Genomic DNA, 20,655 nt, shown 5'->3' on the forward strand with positions numbered 1-20,655 from the left:
AGGGGCAGAAGGAAAAGGAAATATATGAGGATTTAGAACGCGAGGAACTAAGACATCGTCAAGAGGAAAAATGCGCTTACCTCCACGGAGCTCCTTCAGCCTCAACGCGTGTTTCAGAACGGACCCGCTTGTAAACTCTGCGATTGTATAGGATTTACCATCTGCTGGAGGAGGTAAATAGACTTCATCCTGCTCCGAGTACTCGGTCTCCTTGGAACCTTCGTTCACGGTCCCTTCAGATTCACTAGATTCTTCAGACGAACTACGGGCGGAACTGCTAGACATGGCGAGTGTATGGATACGTTCGAAGAGAGTGGAAGAAGAAGGAAGATGAAGTGAAAACAAACTAACACCCTTATATATAAGGAACCTCATCGACTGAACGTGGCAGTTATGCAGAGAGAATGGCAACCGACAGAAACCGAAATTTGCACGATGGAAGGTAAACGTCGCCCATGATCATAGAATCAATGGGGAAGAAAAAAAATCCTCATCTCAACCGTCTACGAAGAGAGAGGCGCCCAAAGAAGATTTTATATGACTATTGGGTCATTTAACAATTGACCCAACAGTCAGGGGACTAATGTTGATACATGAAAAATGAAACCCGCTAACGGGCTGGGGGTGCCCCTAAAGGGAAGGATAAATCTAGTATGAGATATGGGGACTTGGGGACTAGGCCCAAGTCCAATGAAGAGATACCCTTGAGGTAAGAAGGACAAATGAGGTTATATTAAGGAATGGCATGAAAAGTAATTAAGGAGGTTTAAGACACATGGCATGATGTCATAAAAGGAAGGGGCTTTTTGGAAAGTCTATATAAAGAAGGACAAGGTATAATGGAAACAGAACTCTCTCTCCTACTATCCTTGGTAAAGTGAGGTCATTTGGTTAGTTGGGATGGGTAGAACCTCAAACCTAAAATCACCCTTCAACAATTTACATTATCAAGATCGGCTAAAACTCATTTCGAAAGAGTGGTTTTGAGCCGATGTGAGACACTATCAGACGGACTTTACTCAGGTCGGAGAAAATATATAAGGGAAAAATGAGAGAAAGTATCTTCTTCTTTGGAAAATTGAACTCCAAGCTTTTTTATATATATATATATATATATATATATGTATATATAATTTTGTTCAACAAAAATTAAACATATCATATGATATAAGAATGATCATTAAAAATTGTACTCCATAAGTATCATTCTCTCTGTTTGGAATAGAAGCTTGTTCTTTAAGCGTTGCAGAAATATGTTCACCTTATTAAAAGATGAACAAATTAAGTTAAAATCTTTATGAGTGAGAATCTGTATCGATGATTTTAATGAGTTAACTCAGTCATCTTCTTGCTTGTATTTATGATTGTTAATTTTAGGCTTTTATGTATGATTGTTAATGGTAGGCCATAAGGTGTCTACTTCATGTCAGTTCTTCTTTCCTCCCTCTTGTTCTTTATATCATTTTCATATATCTCTAATTATTTATTTTTCAATGGCAATAACACTTCAAAGGTGGTACAAATAGAGTCAGAAATACAGATTCTATTGTAAATCTCCTTCCCAATCATTTTCAGAAAATAAATGCATGTTTTTAACCAACAGATAGTTATGAGTTCATTCAACATATTCTGCATTGTATTTCTGATTTTAACAATGAGGAACTTCTTCAAATCTCTGATAATATGAAATTTATGAAGCTTTCATGTCATTGGAACCTTTGATATCTCCAGAACTAGATGGTTTTATACCTGAATTCTATCAGACTCAACGACATTTGGTTAAACAAGATGTTTGTCAGAGAGTATATCTCCTTGAGTAGTTAAAAAACCAAGGTTTACTCTCATCCATAAAACTAAGACCTCACTATACCAAAAGAGTTTGATTTTTGTTTGAGGGAGAACAAACAATGATTCGAGGAGTGCAAAAATCGTATTTGATTTATTAACTAGGACAAGTTCGATACACATTTAACTCAGACACATTTATCCATGCTAATCACACCAGTAACAAAAATACCCACCCATCGTCATCACCGACCCACTACGCACTCTCAACTACAATATTACGGAGTACCTTTTTCCTTATATGTTGGGATTTCAATGACTAAAAATCTCTAAAATGGAAGTTGGACAACAATATGACAAATGAAATTATTTTCTTTTGGTTCGCTCCAACAGAGACAAAGTCCCATTACGAGCAAGTCTTGATTTAAATTTAATTTTATCTAATGATTAACGTACAGTCGTAACCAGCGGAGGAGGGTTTAGATCCCTCCATGAACAAATGTAAACACAACACGCTTTGTTAGAAAATCACGCTTACTTCCTTCGTTAAGCGATTATAAGAACCCATATCATAATCAAATCCTAATGAAAAGACGTGGATACCCAAATACACCACAATCGCTTAAATATCAACCTATAAGTTCGATACCAAGTGTGATAGTCCATGGACAAAGTCGAGACAACACGAAAACTATGGTATTCACTTTGAGTGATCGTCTATGGATATGAAATCGATATAATACGAAAACAAAGTGATCACTTAATAATAGGTACTGTGTTGAACTGAAACTCTATAGGATCAATATCAAGTGACTAGGATTAACATACGTGTGTAATTTACTTGATTATAATAACAATTATAATGCGGAAATAAAGTAAATGACACAACAAGATTTTGTTAACGAGGAAACCGCAAATGCATAAAAACTCCGGGACCTAATCCAGTTTTGAATACTCTCAGAATTAAGCCGCTATACAAAAGATAATACCAACTTGGTATAGTTGGGACCAAGTAGACTAACCCTAACTACTTAGTTTCCTCAGTATCCCTGCGCCTTCGACTTCTAGAGTCACGCACGTGAATCACCAATCCTTTTGATCGTATTCCAAACAATAAAGGATAAATCTGTTTGATAACCACTTTATTCAATCTTAGTAATAAGATATTACTAAGTCGTTGACAAAGGCTCTTCTGTTTAATCTAATAAACTCCTTTTTCTAGTTAAATCAATCTAAACTTTGATTACCGAGATAACCAAACTCTATATTTGCAATCAATCAATATAGATCTCAAAGAGAAACTATAAGGTGATGTTGATCTCACGCAACTAGCCAATCAAGTCTATCAAAGAGAAACACAACTCTAGTTGGAACTCAGCCGATCAAGGTTTGTGCACACAATTCACAAGATATGAAAACTAATAAGAAAAACTCTGTCGTGTTCAGATCTTCATTTCTCTTTAATAATAACCTGCATAACACCACTTGAATCCTCTTGTGATCAATCACACACGGAACGGAGTATGTTAACAATGGATTATCACAAGATGTATTTAAATCCTAAAATGGTTCTAAAGATCCCGTCAATACTTTGATCTAGTTTTAGTAAGCCTTATATCATAAGAGAATGTTCTCAAGAATAAACAAACTAAGTGCAATCAAAGTTTCAACAACCGTTAGTCAATCAAATCAATAATCGAAAATGAAAATGCGGGGGTCTAACAACCACACCCAATAATTCGTTTCGCAATCTGAGAGGACTTATCCAATACACTTTCTAGAGAATATACTAGACAGTTAGACTCAATCTAGAATAAAGTATATCAAAGAGTTTAATATCTCTAACTCTTAATCCAATCCGCAATCAACAAATAGAAATCTGCGAGCCTGATTGAATATAAGAGGAGTTACTTGAACGGTATCAAAGACCAATGTTCAAGTGTCAATCAATGTAAATCAACAACCAAAGGCTGTATATTCTAATTGATTGATCTTAACGCACAACCTGTGATATTTCAATTATATAACAAAATGTAATGCGGAAAAGAAATAACACAGACACCATAATTTTTTTAACGAGGAAACCGCAAATGCAGAAAAACCCCGGGACCTAGTCCAGATTGAACACCACATTGTATTAAGCCGCTACAGACACTAACCAATTAACTTCGGACTGGACTGTAGTTGAACCCTGTTGATGGTGGTTTTTAGTTCAGGGATAAATTTGTAAAACCCTGCATTTAATGTGCCGTCACTCTACAAAGAAACGAAGCCATGTAAAAGTGATGAGTGTTCAACCTCTTCACTGGCTCATTTATTGAGCAACTCAATATTTTCTTATGAAATTTACCCAGAATGGTGCATGTAGCAACAATCCAAGATATTCTGTAAATTTTGGCACCTTGCCTGTATTATTCAGTTAATATAAGTTTCTTTGAATGCCTTATGTGCTATGTTACCTGGCTGAACCCTTAATGTTGATATGGCATGAAAATTTGTGTTCACTCGCAGCAGAGTAGCACGAATTTCCAAGTATCAAGGATAAGGTCTTTGCATAAAGTATTCAATCAGAAAGCATACTGCTCTCAGGAAATGAACTTAAAGAACTCTGTGTCAACACATAGAATTCAATCAATTTTGTGATAATTCACAAGATTGAGATATTACCCCGACTAATTTGAAAAAATTAGGGCTTTGCGCCTTGCGCAGTATATCAGACCTTGCCTTTCGAAATTAAGCCTTGGCAAACTAGGTAATCAATCCGCCATGGATTAGTAGGTGCAAAATCTTTCCCAGAATCAGAAAACAAGAAATAAAGGAGTGATAGCTAAGGAATTATACCTAAAACTATGTTCTAATTTTCCTGCAAGTATACAGGGATGTTATAGCTAGTAAATAAGCAGGGTAAGTCCTCAGGGACAAGGAGGGAACTGATGTTGTTTTTCTAATATTTTCCTAACTAATTTCTGACCTACAGTGACAATGACTAAGGAATTTGGGATATGTGAGGGACTGCTAGGCTTTGAATCCACCTCTAGCCCTATACTAAGCATTCAACTGAGTATGATACTCTTTTCCTTGTAACAGATAAGGAAGAAGTGTCAAGTCCATCACTTACCTAAGGTGTTTCACCAATGGATAGTTCTATCGCAACCAAAGTATTAACCCGGAGCACTAATTGTCTAATCAAGCACAACTAGTCAAAGGATTAACAATAATCTATCAAACATGAGTTGCAGTTCAATCAACACAATATTATCCTAACTACAATGGATGCTTGACATACATTGTGAGAGCAGAGTATTGATGCACTGAGATTAAATCTATCATACAACATTTTAAGCATTCAAGAATCACACAAACATCATAAATAACATAGTACAAAGCTATGGTTTCATCTCAACCTTATCTTAGTGAACTAAAACATGATCAAATTAAACTACTGGATGAAACAGATGAAATAGTAAAATTACAGAACACTAAGAGCTTGGTGCTCCGGCTATCCCGGACATACCCACACACACACAATACCATCTTCTATTTATAGTTTTACATGAAATCCCTAATTTATAAACCCGAATTTTGAAAGAACCCGAATTTTGAAAATTGAGAATTCACTCACTGATTCTCTGAATTTGTCTCCTTTGCTCTCGTGCTCGTCCTTCCTTTCCTCTTCTGCTACGAACCCATGCCTTCTTGGTCTTCTCTGCGCTCCTAGTTAACCCTAGCTTCTCACTGCCTAATTCATAACATCCAGGAATGATGCTAGGAATGAGAGAGAGGGAGACTAGGGAGATGGGTTTTTGTCGGGTTATTGTGGTGGTGGAACTCGAGGGATGGGAGATGGTGGAGCAGACGCTGGTGGTGTCGGGGAGAGGGATTTGCAGGCTCTGCAATTTTTGGGAAGAAGGGGAAGAAGAGCTCGAGAGAAGAATGGGTTAGGGGATGTTTGTTTTGGGGAATAGGTATTATAGGTTATGGTGTTGAGCGGGCTCATCAAATTTTGATGTCAGCGAAGGGAAGATGTTGGATGAAAAGATGAGAGAATGATCCAACGACGCGATGGAAGTGGATATGGAGCGACCGTTGGATATGGAATACATCAAAACTGACGGTCCAAGATGGAGTTAGGTGCTATAGTGTTAGACAGGAACATCAAAGCTCGATGTACTCTGATGAAGCGACCGTTAGATGATGGAATGGATCCAATCTGACGGCTAAGGAGAGAAGCGGGTTTGGGTTTGGATTTTGGGTTTAGGATATGGGTTTGGGTTTAGGAAATGGATTTGGGATTAGGTAATCTTGAGCCCACTTCTTCTTTAAGAACAATTTCTTCCTTGTTAAGCCCATTTTCATCCTTGAGTCTTCCATACCGCATTCTTCACTTCTTTTCCGCTAGAGTTTCCTTCGTCTTTTTCCCGTGTCTTTGCTCTTTTCACTCTGTGAGTTAACCAGGCTTTATTTAGTACCTAAAAATGCAAAATTAATTGAGAAAAGTATTTATTCTTGAAAACAACGAAAACACAGAATATGGGATAAAATGGAGCGTTAGTGCACAAATGATGAGTTAAATGCCAATAAAAAGGTGAAAATATATACAATATTTGGCACTCATCAAATACCCCCAAACCTGAATTTTACTTGTCCTCAAGTAAAACAAAACTAAGGAAATCCTACCTATACCACTGTCGCTGGTCTCTCGATTGCATTTAGCGAATGCAATAATCCTTTTAAACCACTAAGTGTCCCTAGTGGACGAGTTGAAGTCTCTTTGAAGGTTTGCTTAGAACGTACCTACAAAGTTCTAGGACAAAATATAAGCTCAGATTCCATGAAATGTGACATGTGCAAGACAGTAGAAGCTCACAGCAAAATGGAGATGTCAATCTAGCTATTAAAGGCACAATCCTAGCACTGATAACAAATAAAGACATGTGATAAGAGTGTAAAGTGTATCTACACATGTGTAAAGAAAGATCGGATGTTATGACTACTAATCACCAAGAGATAGTTTCTCAGGATAAAAACCGAGGTCGACATCTAGCTAGCTGTCCGGACTTTACGATAATTGTGAATGAGTTGGAGGTATTTCACAATTACTCGCGTTGTACATCAATGGCATACACCCTTCCTTGCTTGTAACACAAAAACACAAAAGATGACTCTTTACATGACTCTTATTTACATTGACTACTCTCTTTTATTTTTGGAACAAGAGAGGATGAAATTGATAACTACTTGATTTTTTTTTATTTTTTATTTTTCTTTTTGAAAAAATTATTTACAACATGGTAACTCTTTTGATACATAAGCAAAAAGAAACGAAAAATTACATGACACTTTGCAAGAGGTAGCCCTTTTTGATGCACCCAGTTAAATTCGATGGTTGTCTTTCTTAATGTAACCTCCACCTTCTATGCCAACCAACCAAAGAACAATCTAGTCAAGTTTCGTTCAGTATTCTAAAGTGATTGGCAATCGTGACTTCCGATAGAACACCTCAAGGATGAGGCTATACATGTATTGGTAGATCGTGCGCGTGCAAGTTTCTTATCACTATGTGAATTGTGCTAGAATCAGGGTGCCTAAATATCCAGACTAAGAATCCTTATGTTTACATACATGCACAAGAGTCAACATTTCAAGGTAAATGAGCTCCATTTTTATGTTTTTTTTTTTTTTCCGAAAAGAAAGAGTTCTGTTTTTCGATTATAGCATGTTATCAAAGTATTTACTTTTCACCCCCAAACCTAAACTAAACATTGTTCTCAATGTTTCAAAAGATAAACATGATTATAACACATACCATGAGGACGATGCTAAGTGTAGAAAAAGGAAAGAGATTATCGGATATTGGCGAAATCAAGTTTTGAACTCCATTATTCAAGGAAAAACCCAACAGTAACTCAACTGAATTCACATTGGGTTAGCACAATATATACAAGAAACATATGATTCCATTAAACATTACCTACCAGATTATATACAAACAATTCACTATATACATACAGTCTAAAGAGTTGAGGATCAACCCAAAAGACAAAGTGTTGAAACATAGACAGTTTCAAACAACTAAAATTGGACTTAAATGGGAGTGAGAGTGAAAAACCAAATGATCTACCCCTAAACCTGGATTTTACACTAGATAACTATTGGATACAAAATCTCGCAGTTTTGGGGGTTCATCATGCACAAGGTCTAACTCGAAATGGACTTTACTAGGGACGGGCAAACATGCATATTCCAACTGTGGCTCCTTAAAGGTATTGTATTTAGATGCAAAATAGTCCAAGAGGACTTGGGAGGCACACAGTTCCAGGCCTAGATTAGGTATTCTCATAAAATTTGGTTTTACAATATTGTTACAAACCAAATCTAGGTTGGGTGGAAGGCTATCATATTGTGACTTAAGTAGGAAGGTGACATCTAAGTTTCTCACATGCATGAGCTCAAGAGTACCAATATTATCAGTCACATCAGCATTTTCTAAGTCATAATCAAGTTGTGTAGCATGCTTATCATCACAAAACAATTGCACAAGTCCAAATTCAGAATCATAGTTATCCGAAATATCCAAATCAGCATCAAAAGAAGCAATATATTGTGGCTTAAGTATGGAATCAGACACATCAACTATATTTTCATGCATAGGATCATTAGTGTCAACAGAAGATTCAACCTTACCTAAGTCATGCTCTTCACAGGATAACTGCACAATATCTAAATCAATAGCCTCATCACATGTATATGGAATACTAGAAGAAACATCATTCATGAAGGTCGGGGTAGAAAAGCCTAATGTATTTGAACCCAAAGGTTCCATAACATTTTCAGCATAGACATGTTCTTCTAACATAACATCATCATCATCATCATCACAAATACATGAAAATCCTACTTTGTCAAAACCATTAGTGTTTTTCGTCCATACATCTGCTTCTAAAATAGGTGAATATGGATTGACATTTTCAGCAATAAGGTAGGAAACACTATATACAGAATTAAGCTCATTGGAAAAATCAACATCTGACTCATGGTGATTACCCATATCATGTGGCATGGTCCTAGTTTCCCTATAGGTTTCCCACTTATGGGTTTTCTCTGCAACTTCAGCTAGAAATGACCATGCATCGTCCACATTTTTATCAATGAACTCACCATTACACATAGATTCAACCAAGGCTCGAGACTTAAAGTCTAGTCCCTCATAAAGAATGGCGACCAGTCTCCACTTCTCAAGGCCATGGTGAGGACACTCAAACAACAAATCATTAAGCCGTTCAAAATAATGAAAAAGTGTCTCTCCATCTAACTGGACAAAACAATTAATACTTTGACGAATAGAGATGGTCATATGATGGGGAAAGAACTTTTTGACAAATTTATTTGTGAGTTGGTCCCAAGTGGTGATTGACTGCGGTCTCAGACTGTAAAACCATGTTTTAGCCCTTTCCTTTAAAGAAAATGTAAACAAACGCAATTTCAAAGAGTCTTCAGACATATAGTCAGGTTGTATAGCCCGGACAATTTGTTCAAACTCTCTTACATGATTATAGGGATTCTCAGAATCGAACCCTCGAAATATAGGAAGTATTTGTATCATGCTTGCGTTTAGTTCAAATGGGCCATCAGTCTGGGGTAAGACGATACATGATAACTGACTTATTCTGTTAGAGTGCATGTATTCATGGAGACTACGGGGTTTATTCACATACTCGCCCATTGTTTTCAGAAAAATTTGGTTTTGATGGGTTTTGAAATTTTTTGGATTTGTTGGGTTTTGAAAAGAAAATTTGGTTTGAATGTGGGAGAAAAATTTTGGTTATTGGGAGCAAATTTGGTTTTAAAATTGGGAGAAAGCCCACATTGGTGGAGCAAGAATTTGGTTTTGAGTTGGGAGAAAATTTTGGTTTTGTTGTTAGGAGCAAGCCCACATTGGTGGGAGAATGCAATTTGGTTTTTAGTTGGGTTTTGACTTTTGAAGTTGTGTTAAAAACTTTGATGGCTCACTGTTGGGTTGGAAGTTGGTTTGAAACTTTGAATTTTGTAGGCCCACTGTTGGTGAAGCCCAAATTTTTTTTTTTTAAAACTTTGAATTTTTGGTAATCCCACTGTTGGCTTTGGAAGTGGGTTTCAAAAAGTTTTGTTCCAATGGGTTTTGAAAATTTTGGTTTCAAATTTGAAAGGGAAGCCCACAGTTTTTGTTTGGAGACTTTGGTTTAGAGGCCCAGTTGGGCTTTTAAAAACTATTCAAAAGTTCAATTTTCAATTTAAAACAAGCCCACAGGTAATTAAAATTACAAATCCAACAGAAAATGGAAGCCCACAATTTGGGTTCTCTTAATGGGTTTAGGCTTACCTTTTGGAAGGGAAGCCCAGTTGGGCTTTGGTCCCTTTGTGTTTGTTGCAAAAGCCCAGTTGGGCTTGGTTCAAATTCTGTGCAACTCCACAAGCATCTCCAGTTGGTTCACAGCTTCTACTCCAACAAAATCACCCCAGCCCAGCCCAGCAGATCAGCAAGGCAGGGTCAGGCTTCAGCAACAGGCCCAGCAGGGTATTTGGACTACCACACCCAGTAAAATGGGTTAGATTTGTCTGATTTTTGCCTCAGCCCACAGCTACTGTTCCTCTCCCTTCCAACTTTGGCAGCAGCACCACAGGTTCAGGCTTCACAGCAGCACAGCAAGAGAAGCACAGCAGCAACAGAAGATGTTGCTCCACAGTAGGTACCTGCTGGCTCAGAAGAGAAGATCAGTCTCTTTGAAGCAAATGGGTGGAGCAAAGAAGCAATGAGGAAAAACAGCAAACAATAAGTGATGCAAGATGCAGGAATGCACTATGCAAGAATGCTAAGCTAGGCAGTAGCAGGAAAGCAATGCAGTATGCAATATGACAGATAGTGAAGTTATGCTAAAATGCAAGAATGCAAAGAGAAAGAGTAAGATGAAACAGTAAACTAGCAAAGATGATAGCAAACTAGCAAGATGCAGAAAATGATAGAAACAACACAGTGCCGCTACCGAGTCCCCGGCAGCGGCGCCAAAAACTTGATAGCTAAGGAATTATACCTAAAACTATGTTTTAATTTTCCTGCAAGTATACAGGGCTGTTATAGCTAGTAAATAAGCAGGGTAAGTCCTCAGGGACAAGGAGGGAACTGATGTTGTTTTTCTAATATTTCCCAAACTAATTTCTAACCTACAATGACAATGACTAAGGAATTTGGGATATGGGAGGGACTGCTAGGCTTTGAATCCACCTCTATCCCTATACTAAGCATTCAACGGAGTATGATACTCTTGTCCTTGTAACAAATAAGGAAGAAGTGTCAAGTCCGTCACTTACCTAAGGTGTTTCACCAATGGATAGTTCAATCGCAACTAAAGTATTAACCCGGAGCACTAATTGTCTAATCAAGCACAACTAGTCGAAGGATTAACAATAATATATCAAACATGAGTTGCAGTTCAATCAACACAATGTTATCCTAACTACAATAGATGCTTGACATACATTGTGAGAGCAGAGTATTGATGCACTGAGATTAAATCTATCATACAACATTTTAAGCATTCAAGAATCACACAAACAACATAAATAACATAGTACAAATCTATGGTTTCATCTCAACCTTAGCTTAGTGAACTAAAACATGATCAAATTATACTACTGGATGAAACAGATGAAATAGTAAAATTACATAACACTAAGAGCTTGGTGCTCCGTCTATACCGGGCATACCCACACACACAAGACCATCTTCTATTTATAGTTTTACATGAATCCCTAATTTCTAAACCCTAATTTTGAAAGAACCCGAATTTTGAAAATCGAGAATTCACTCACTGATTCTCTGAATTTGTCTCCCCTGCTCTCTTGCTCGTCCTTCCTTTCCTCTTCTGCTACGAACCCATGCCTTCTTGGTCTTCTCTGCGCTCCTAGTTAACACTAGCTTCTCACTGCCTAATTCATAACATCCAGGAATGATGCTAGGAATGAGAGATATGGAAACTAAGGAGATGGGTTTTTGTCGGGTGGTTGTGGTGGTGGAACTCGAGGGATGGGAGATGGTGGAGCAGACGCTGGTGGTGTCGGGGAGAGGGATTTGCAGGCTCTGCAATTTTTGGGAAGAAGGGGAAGAAGAGCTCGAGAGAAGAATGGGTTAGGGGCTGTTTGTTTTGGGGAATAGGTATTCTAGGTTATGGTGTTGAGCGGGCTCATCAAATTTTGATGTCAGCGAAGGGAAGATGTTGGATGAAAATATGAGAGAATGATCCGACGGCGCGATGGAAGTGGATGTGGAGCGACCGTTGGATATGGAATACATCAAAACTGACGGTCCAAGATGGAGTTAGGTGCTATAGTGTTAGAAAGGAACATCAAAGCTCGATGTACTCTGATGAAGCGACCGTTAGATGATGGAATGGATCCAATCTGACGGCTAAGGAGAGAAGCGGGTTTGGGTTTGGATTTTGGGTTTAGGATATGGGTTTGGGTTTAGGAAATGGATTTGGGCTTAGGTAATCTTAAGACCACTTCTTCTTTAAGAACAATTTCTTCCTTGTTAAGCCCATTTTCATCCTTGAGTCTTCCATACCGCATTCTTCACTTCTTTTCCGCTAGAGTTTCCTTCGGCTTTTTCCCGTGTCTTTGCTCTTTTCGCTCCGTGAGTTAACCAGGCTTTATTTAGTACCTAAAAATGCAAAATTAATTGAGAAAAGTATTTATTCTTGAAAACAACGAAAACACAGAATATGGGATAAAATGGAGCGTTAGTGCACAAATGATGAGTTAAATGCCAATAAAAAGGTGCAAATATATACAATATTTGGCACTCATCAAGGAGCCGCAGAATAGGAACAATAGCAAAGGGAGGCGTCGCCATGCCTTAGGCCAGCCGGCGCCATTTTCCGTTGGCCATGCCCCATGTTGCCTAACCGGGTCTATTTCCCTCGACCAATCAGGTCTCCTTAAACCCGCCACACACACACATAAGTTGTGGATGGGACCATACTTGCCGGCCCTATTTACCATCGACCAATCAGGTCGCTTTAAACTTGCCACACCCACACCAGAAGTGTGACCACTCCCGCGTTTGGCCGACCTTCTCTTTTTCGACCAATCAGGTTGCTCTAAACCTGCCGCAGTGTTAAAAAAGAGAGGAAAAATTGCGCCAATACCAAATTGGCTTTCCAAAGTTGCGCCAATGCGCTAACTGACATACCAAACGTGCATTCCCAACGTACCGTACATGCCACTTTGCCACACAAGCATGTCGAACGTGGCAACATACCATAAATAGTGCACTTACGTGCCAACCCATCTTCTGTTCGTGGCTAACGTCATAATAGACTTCAATGTGGTTATCCTAACCAGAAACACGACCTTACATAGCCGAAACCCTAGTTTCCATTCGTGGTACAAATGATGCCACTTCGGACCCCACAACATGCCACGAGCCATGCGGGACCCAGAAAACCCTAATAAAGACGCCATATCATAGCCACCCGCGGCAATCCTTACTCCTGTGGCCGTTTTCACATGATAGCCGGGCTATGGTTCCTTTGGAGTGGCTATGGCACCATTTGCAAAAAACGTCGATGCGCCATAGCCACATGCCGTATGCACTAATTAGGGTCTTGGCATGCCAAACCCTAATTTAGGAAAAGTTGATACGCCAACCAAACCAAGTAACGTTTCCCAGAGTATTGGGATTGATGTGGCAATAGCGCCAATATTTCCACGCCAAATTTGGGTCTAACACCAATGTGCCAAAATATAGCGGCCATGGCTACGCCCGGCGCTACTTGCACCATCGTGCCACTAGCATGCGCTAACTGTGTCAGCCACGCTGCCGTGTCGCAGCGCACATGCTAATAAGGTTTTCGATACGCCAAACCCTAATTTACCTAAAGTCGTCATGCCAACTAGTTCAAGTGATTCACCTAAGGACTTAAGTTTAATTTAGCAACAAGGCCAATGTTACCAGAGCCATATTTGGGGTCTAACACCAATATGCCAAAACAGCTGCCACGGCTATGCCACTGGCATACCGCTATACCATGGCTACGCTAGGTGCCACTATGCCAATGGCGTCACTTTTCTATATAAAAGTATGTGGCCATAATCAATGGTCATCCTTTCTCATAACCTACAATCTCAGTCGTCCAAATTCGCCATGAAATTGACAGGACTGTGGAAAGTTTTAGGCGGCCAACCAAGGCAAGCCTAATAGAACCACATGCTATTTTAATATGGCAAGTCTCCTGACTTTGACTTGCCACACGTAGCAATCTGCTACACGTTTTTCACGAAAACACTCGAGATATCAAACATGTCATAAACTGGGGATGCTCATCAGGGTATTGGTCTGGCGGTTTACAGCGTGCGGCGTGCAACACGTCCATCATAATAAAGTGTCAGGAAAACATGGCAGTTAGTTGAGGAAAGAAGTAGTGGGTGTAAACGAGCCCGCTTCCTTCATAGTTGAGGCGTGGTTTCTGGCAGTTACACATTACTCCACTCTTCCATCACTCAATCACTCCCACTTCCTACGAGACCAGGATATATTCAATTATGACTTGTATAAATAGGTTTTACCTATTTTACATCAAAAAACAAGTTTTGGTGAGAACAACAACACAGTATCCATAAAAATACCAAAGAACTGATAGCTTTCATTCCGCAAGCCAGTTCCAAATTATGATACAAGTCATAAAATAGCCACACCTTCAGAATTAACCATTCTGGTCTCAAAAACTTCTTCGCTTCCCTCCCTAAGACCAACCCTTCTCCTTCACTTTGTGACAGAAGCAAGACTGGAACAGACATTTCTTGGTTTAGGCCGGGATTGTACAGATTGATCTCTCAAATCTAAAGTACTGACGTGCAATGCATTTGTTTTAGGTTTAGATTTGTTTATCACCCACACACCCAAATTCACCAAAACCAACAGTAACAGTTTTTACCCATAAACAACTTGCGACCACAGTGGGAGACTAATCTCTCGGTTGCAATATCAGATTCAATTCTCGATTTCATTTCCATCCCAATTAGTCTTAGGTTTAATCCATTCATTAACTAAAACTCATTTCAGTCAAAGATTCCAATTTCCCAAATTTATCCTGATCATTCGAACATTTCAAAAGCAATGAACAGCCAGAAGACAACCACCATGGAAGGCGTGATAAAAATGATAGAGGATATGGCTGCAAACCAAGTTGATATTATTAGGCGGCAAAATGAAACGCTTCGTGGCCTAAATAGTATGTAAGTCGATTGAGGGAAGAATCGGCGAATACATGTCAGAAAGATCTCACCAATTTCCAGAATAATACGAAGGACGTTCAACCTCTGGACAAGTCTTGTATTTCTACCAATGAAGATGCAAATGGATCACGTAGCCACGAGCAGGCGAAGAACAACCAACTGGATTCCACCGGAGAGCCAAGACATTTTCGCAAGATCAAGGAAGGAGATTTGTCAAGTATGTCGCAGTGTCTACAGGACAAAAGTAAAGAGGCCGCCTATGAGTCTTTATTGGAAAACATTTACCTCCAAACCCTCGCGGAGGTTCAAAGGGTCGTCCAACAGTCCGCGGCCACGACTGCTTTACTTAAGAAAGAGGCATCTGAAGAGGGGAAAATCTGCCAAGACGCATATCCATCTCAACCACCTCGTGTTGCTGCCACTGATGCAGATCCCTCAAGAGAAATTAGCTTTCAGTAATATAGTAGAATAAAACGATCCACTCATGAATCAATGATCGCTCAAGCGTCAATTCCTCCCTCAAATAGAGCTTCATGCCAAAGCCTGCAGGAACTTCCGCCACGGCAGCCACCGATGCGAGAGAATCCAGACTCAAAATATCAACGCTTATTGTTGCCTATCAGAAGAGTTATAGAGCTACTGGAGATTTGGGTATAAGAGGGAGTAGTCCAACTACCCCCGTTATGGCCCCCACCCACTGATCAGGAAATGCTAGATTCAAGGTATTTACATTCTCACAGATTCATCCATCATCCCACCAGTGAATGCAATGCTTTGAAGCGCATCGTCCAAGAAAAGATAGATTCAGGAGAATTGCGTCTGGGGACTAGAGATTCTCCGCCTTATCGCGGATCGACATAAAGATGTTTCACAGACAATAAAGAACGACTGGGGACTTCTCACGACAAGGATGGCGTCACACAAAAACTCGGATTTACGCCCTGAAGATTCAGTTTTTGTGAAAGACCCTAAAGCGATTAAGTTTTGTCAGACAATATTTACACAACCTATTGTTTTGAACTTATTAAAAGTGTACACAGACATCAATTCCGTATTGACTGTGGAAACCGATAACCTAATTTTCCCAAGAGTTCATATCATCCCATATTTCCCCTTTTCATGCAATATTCACGGTTTCACAATTTTCCATAATAATTGTGCTACTTACATTCATAATTTGAATTCCAATATATCAATTGATCAAAGAGCCATTATTCCAAAATAAAAAAAAAATAAAAAAAAATAAAACCATAAAATGAGGCGTCTCTTGCCTTTCAAAACCTCAAGGGAAATTGACCAACAATGGCTTGTTCTTCTTGGAGAAAGCATCCTTCATGCTATGAAGAGCCGCATGTTTCATCTTCAACTCCCGAGACAACTTTTTGACTTCCGCCTCTTGTTGATTAATCAAATCCGTGGAAGGACTTTCAACCGCTTCAGCCTGCAGCTTTTGGATCTTGGAAAATACTTCAAAGAACCAGGAGACGTTAAACTCAAAGTCTACATACACATCCCGGTGGAACTTCAGCTCGAGATTACATCTTCAGAAATAGTGTGGCAAGTCGCGTTGCACATGTCATGAATTGAAGATAAGGCTTCTTCCACACGCTTAACCAACACAAACCGGTTGGTGATCTTTTTGGTTGTTGCGATATGTCCATACCTTTCCTATATTTTGGTGTATAGCCCGCATATTTCACTCGCACGCTGAATTCTACAATCAACACGTGACCCTCAAAAGGAGCCTCAAATGGAGGATCGAAAATGACACCTTCGATTGGATGTGTGACTAGCAAAGATTCTTTAGGAACAATCACGTCCGTCGCCACGACATCATTTTCCGCCATTGGAGACTCAACTAGGGTTGCACATGGTTCGGTTCGGTTGTTGGAAAAAAAAACGAAGAAGAAGTACCCAGTTTTCCAATATTAGAAACCGATTAACCCATTTAGCCTACTCGCTTTCGTTCGGTTTTGAACCTCTCGGTTTCGGTTAACTGAAAAACTGACAGATAATTTTACTAAAAAAGAGTTATAAATTAACATGTTAAACTAATTTTTTTTAAATATCAAATACATCACTCCAACAGACATTGCCAAAACAAAAAAATCTAATAACTAAAACATAAAATCCAACAGATTTAGTAAATATCGTTGTTCTTGACGGCATGAAAGGGCGGGCATCCAAAGTCTCCAACTTCACTTGCCACTCCAACCGAAGCCTGCATCGCAAGTCACAACCAACCAAATCTAAATATCAGGTGGAAGTTTCATGACTAGATAAGAAATTAGGAGTTAAAATATGCTAAGAATAAAAATTGTGCAATGAAATATTAGACTGTTTCATATGCTTCTACAGATTCTGTGCTTCACAGATTAATTTGTTCAAGTGTAATGAATTTTAATTTTTTCAAGTGTAATGAAAGTTATGGATATGAATAAACAAATCCAGATTTTATTGCTCAACAAAAACAAATGAACATGGTTGGGCAAAAGTGACTAGAAAAACAAATCTTCATAACCATCTTTAGCTACATGCTAAGGTGGGGATTACTACCAGCATATGACAAAAAAATCATCTTCTACTATTAAAAGAATCTAGACACAGCAAAGATTCTACACAGATTGATTGGAAAATTTTGATGTTAATGCTTTCACCTTAGAGATAAAGCTTGTTACTCCAAGTATCCTTAACAAAAACAGCATACATACAATATCATACATCACTTTCAACTCTAACCCGCGACTTCAACAAAATAATCAATCAAAACACCATAATCCAAATTAGAGGCGGTTATGTCTCCAAGATTGCTACCTGATCAGTATAATCTAGAGAAAATTAACATTCAATAACCAATCAAAACAAATATATAAGGAAAAAATTACAGAGATTCAAAATAGTGTAGACTGAAACAACCTTTTGAGTTGTATCAATCCCATAAGAGCTCCAACAATAAGTGCTTGTCATTTCAGCACATCAATCTTGTCTGGAGCTCCCAATTTTAGCACACCTAGTTCTTTTCATTTCCTTTCCCTATGCTTTCAAGTTCAACCGTGCCATTAGAATCTCTGATGCTTCCTACAATTAACAAACACAAGTACCTCAACACCAACAAAGCCTGATATGTATGTTCGGTTCCTCAAATAAAATTAAAAACCCAATACAAAACCTAACCAACCAAAAATCAAACTTTAGTGCTTCTCAGATCTCTTGGATGCAGGTCTCTCAAATGAAACCTTACCAATTGCAACAATCACCTTCAAAATAAAGAAAAACACTTAACCGGGTAACATAATTAGAATTAACACCCAAAACACATCAAACAATTTCACCGCTTGAACTTTTAAATAGCTTCCATTTCTTCCTATTAAGTTCCTCTTACAAATGAATCAAACAACTTACTAAAAATCCGCTAAAATTAAACAAATTAACTCAACAATCAAAAAAAAAAAACAAAACCCAAACTGCAAAATAAAGTTTTAACCTGTTCATCTTTCTCTTGAATTCTCAAACTGAGTGATTTCAACCATTAACATCTGATTTGAACACCGCATCTGGTTCTGCTGCTAGCCTGCTACAATTGTTGATTCCTTCATACGCATTCTAACCAAAAGCAAAAAAAGAAAACAAAATAAAAAACAGTTAACCTTTAATCCACTTCAAAAACTCATTAAGAAACCCATAAAAAGATGAAGACTAGCTACAATTACAGTATCCAAAAAATCAATTAGAAAACAATGAAACCTTACAATTAATCTTCCATGGCCGTTTGGAGCTTAATTAGTTGATTCAAAGAAGAGGAAGACGGTTGAGATGGATCTGATGATAGAGCGGTGGTAAATCTCTCTTCTATCATCTGGTGATGGAGTGGTGGTGAATCTCTCTGTGTAGAAGAGAGGGGAATAGAAATCGAGGATAAGAATAACAAGAGTGAAAGTTGTTCTGCTCTGTCGAGAAAAAATATAAGGAAACTATTAAACCTAAAATGAAGGGCTACGATAAATTGTTTATATAATATCGATGCCTAGAAATTTGTTACATCTATATACGGTTTTCTCGGTTGTTTCGGTACGGTTTTGAGCAACAACCGAAACTGGGACAGTCGATTTTCTTAAACTGAAACGTGATTAAACCACGGGGATTCGGTTTCACTTCGGTTCAGTTAATAGACACACGGTTTCGGTTCGGTTCGGTTCGTGGTTCGATTTTGTGCAGCCCTAATTATAACAATTGCGAAAATTTTGCAACAACAGAAAAATAGTGGTTTTGACTTGTCAAACCCTGGTTTTGACCTGGTCAAATCAAGTAAAAATTAGGTTTTAGACCGGTCAAAACCATTATTTATTTACTTTTGAATCAGGTTTTAATTCCTCAGTTCTCCAGTTCATTTTTTGGAAATCATTCTCCTGCAACAATTTCAGGAAGAATTACACTGAAATCCTTCAGCTCTTCTTAGGCAAAACATTCAAAGTATATAACCGTAAGTTTCTAAGAGATATAACTTAGGCAATACATAGTCATTTCATATGTTGAACTATACACACCAACATCCATTGAACTTAGGAAATTTATGAAATCATAAACTAAAGAGTTCTTCTATATACCTCTTAAAAGAACAACTTAGGAAATACATAAAAAATTCTTAATTTCCAAGCTGTAGCTAGAAATATTTCTTAAGTTCCAAGGACATACAAATTATGCGCCAAGTATCAAAAAAATGGCAGTATATAAACGTTTCCTAAGTTTTCAGAACATAGAAATTCTGCAGTTGCAGTTGTAATGTGAAGTATAATAGCAGTAGTAGATACAATTTTAAAGGCACAAAACTGGAGACAAACTCAACATTCATTACCTACATTGCTCAAACAAGTATAACTTCTTGTTGCTTCATAACCAGCCTTGTAAATAGTGGCATTAATGCTCATATCTGCGACCTGCAAAACCCATGTACACCATGAGAGTATCCATCGTCAAAAAGAATTGTAACAGTAATAGGAGGAAACAAATAACAGTTTTCATAGACAAACTAAAAAAGGTTAGCTAAAAAGATTAGTGGTAAAGAAAAAAAAATCAGTTTCTAAGTGATTTCAGAACTCGAGAACTACTGTTTTTCTTCCATATCTAAGTTTAATAGATATGAAAAAGGTTAACCAAAACGAAAGCTAGCGCAAATTATTTGTTTGCCTGTTTCAAAGTAGTTTCAGAAACTCACATGCCTATCTATCCAAACCAATTGCTTTTAGGATCAGATCCTTCATTAGCCGTATCCCACTCTTCTTCAGCTTCATTACTGTTTACAAGAAAAACACCATCTGTAAAATCAACATCGACCTCAACAGCCTCTTCTTCTTGGGTTCGCTGCTCTTCATGTTCTTTTCCGTTCTCTTCTACCTACCGAGACAAGAAAGTGAAACAAATCAACATCCAATTCCCATCATGGAAGATTAGAATAATAATAGGGACCATTTTGCATAGAGCACAAGCATACCTCGTGAGCTAATCATCAGTTCCATTAATGCGGTGGCACCTAATCTGCATTTAGAAGCCTAGACCCATTAGCACCCAGTTAAAAGATCATCATGGACAATAAACATAATCAAC

The 20,655-nt window shown here is 38.3% G+C and overlaps 1 long non-coding RNA gene across 4 annotated transcripts; it reads right to left on the reverse strand.

Moving 5' to 3' along the window:
• Positions 1–17,114: 17,114 nt before the first annotated feature.
• Positions 17,115–18,995, reverse strand: LOC113286304. 4 transcript variants are annotated; one of them, XR_003329212.1, is made up of 5 exons: positions 18,804–18,995; positions 18,539–18,657; positions 18,233–18,311; positions 17,712–18,132; positions 17,116–17,275 (listed from the first exon to the last, which is right to left on the reverse strand). It is a non-coding gene; the product is annotated as an uncharacterized LOC113286304 (long non-coding RNA). The 4 variants fall into 4 exon arrangements; XR_003329209.1 differs by having other exon boundaries at positions 17,115–17,275; positions 17,712–18,311; XR_003329210.1 differs by having other exon boundaries at positions 17,115–17,275; positions 17,712–18,311; positions 18,799–18,995.
• Positions 18,996–20,655: the final 1,660 nt, after the last annotated feature.

The sequence above is a fragment of the Papaver somniferum genome, chromosome 6, assembly GCF_003573695.1.
Source record: "Papaver somniferum cultivar HN1 chromosome 6, ASM357369v1, whole genome shotgun sequence".
Lineage (NCBI taxonomy): Eukaryota > Viridiplantae > Streptophyta > Magnoliopsida > Ranunculales > Papaveraceae > Papaver > Papaver somniferum.